Consider the following 2,546-nt stretch of genomic DNA (forward strand, 5'->3'; position numbering starts at 1 on the left):
CAGCAGCAGAATAAAGTAAACACCTCCTGTGTTCAGAACACTGTTCTAAGCACCGGGAAAGAATACAAATGTGGGAATAAGTCACTGTCCCTATTCCTCAGAGCGCTCATAATCTGAAAATTAGATTGTGACCTTTATGTAGGACAGGGACTGTGTCTGATATAATTATCTTTTATCTTCCCCAGCACTTTGAACAGTGCCTGACACGCAGTAAGTGCTTAACAAATACCATAAAAAATATCGTCCTCAAAATGTTTCCTCCGCAGTCTTTGTTTTTGGTCTCTCACTTTCAGCCCGCCATGCGGCAATTGTTTTGGTAACCTGCTGTAGCTCATTCTCCTCACATCTACCACCCACCTTAAGTAGCAGGGATGAGATGAGCATAGCTTCAGTGCTAGGAAACTGAGTGTGTTTCAACACTTCATTGTTTGTGATCATGTCTTGCCATTTAATACCGTATATGGCCCATAAATGGCTGAGGGAATTGCTGAAGGAGCCAGATGTGGCACTTGTGTGGGGTCCGGGTCTCTCAGATGTAGAGAAGCAAATTAGTTTATAGCAAATTATGCTGAGGAGCAGCATAGCCTAGTGACAAGAGCCCGGGTTTGGGAGTCAGAGGTTGTGGGTTCTAATCCCAGCTCTGTCACTTGAATACGTGACCTTGGGCTCCTCTGGGCCTCAGTTATTTCATCTGTAAAATGGGGATTGTGACTGTGAGCCCCTTGTGGGACAATCTGATTGCCTTGTATTTACCCCTCCCCTTAGAATAGTACCTGGCACACAGTAAGCCCTAAATAAAAAACATTATTATTATTATATTGTTTGTGTGGATCGTTTGTTATTCTAAAACTACAAACTACATTGTCATAAAAATATGAAGACCAGGGCAGGCCTCAGGGATACAGCTACCAGAGAATTCTGAAGGAGTTTAAAATCTTGAAGTAATTCAAAGAATTCCTCTCTTACTATCCCTTCAAAATCTTCATCACCCATTCACTGTAATATAGTGAAACTAGCCATTTCCTGTGCTTGCAAATTCTCAAAGGAATGACCAGAAACAAAACTGAAACCACTGGACAAACAATCCTAGACTTCATATGACTTCATAACTTTGAGCTATTTTTCAATTCCTGCAGAGACAACCTTATTGAGAACAGCTGGAAGTAGCCAATTGCCAAGCTTCGACTGGCATACAGATTTCTGGAAACCCTTACTTAAGCATTCTTCCCAGTTAAAAAAAAAAATGCTTCCCTCCCCTTCACAGAGTACGCCCACCTAATTTTGAAATAACAGCAGGGAGGGAAAGACAGGGTTACGCTATTACACAAACATCCATTTGTTCTGCTCCATCTTTAGGGATTGATCTCTAGTAGTACAGAACTTCGCTCCCCAAATTACAGCCCCCATAAAACTAATATTACTCAGGCAGGAAGCAGCTGAGGGTAACAACTTGTATTTGCACAGCCTGTAAGCCTTGGTGGGTCCCTGCCAGGACCAGGGAAAGAACATCAGAATATTCCATCCGATCCTGGATCGGAGTTAAAATTAGAAACTCCGAAGCAGGAGAGGGAAAACAGACACTATTTTCTCATTCTATCTATTAAAGCAAAATTAAGAGTTGACGCAATTGTTTAAAAGACATTTTCAAATGGGATAAAAGTCCAGTTTGAACAAGATGTACCCTCAGATAAAAGGCCCGACACCTAGCTCGGTTATTTTTGTATTCAGAAATTGATCAGAGTGTGCTTGTACAGTGTGGTTCCCTGTGGCTAGAAAATCAATCTGTTCTCAAGTGGTTATAAGTACCTTCTTTGCTTAGAATAAAAAGGATAAATGTGCACAATGGTCAGTACTTTCATGTGTCCAAAAGGTCACTGCCCAAAAAAGATACTCCACCTCTTTCTCTTTTCTACTGCAATTCCCCTGCACACTGTCCTAGATTAAATAAATCTCTGCTAACAGCAGGGATCTCAGCATCTGACATCTCCTCGACGCCTCCTCTCCGGTAGGGCACCGCTCTATCTGACAATCATGATCGACAAGCTGCCCAACTCATACGGACGGGCTAAACCCGATGCCTTGACCCAACCTCTCCTTGATGGGTCAAGGAATGGATCAGGGAACGGCTCACAAATGGGCCTGCAGCTTCTGGCTCTGAGGCCAAATCCCTCCTTCACCAGGCCACCTGACTTTAACGGCACCCCACCACACACACACACACACACACACACACGCACACACATTTTGTGACCCTGGAAGCATGGGTTAGGACGGTAGGGGGAATCTGAAGTCACCAAAACCCATATTGAGGCAGTGCCAAAGGAGGTCTGAGGCTTCAGCTTCCCTAGTCTGAGACCACTCAAAAACACGCAGATAGGGAACCTGACTCAACCACAGTGACGTAATTATTCTTGTGGCATTTGGTAAGTATTTATGATGTGCCGAACACGGTTCTAAGCACTGGGGTACAAGTAAATCAGGTCGACCCACATGAGGCTCAGAATCTAACTGGGCTTTCCCCAATTAAGCTCTCTTTTCCCCAGCTT

This window comes from Ornithorhynchus anatinus, chromosome 4 (assembly GCF_004115215.2).
Source record: "Ornithorhynchus anatinus isolate Pmale09 chromosome 4, mOrnAna1.pri.v4, whole genome shotgun sequence".
Taxonomy (NCBI): domain Eukaryota; kingdom Metazoa; phylum Chordata; class Mammalia; order Monotremata; family Ornithorhynchidae; genus Ornithorhynchus; species Ornithorhynchus anatinus.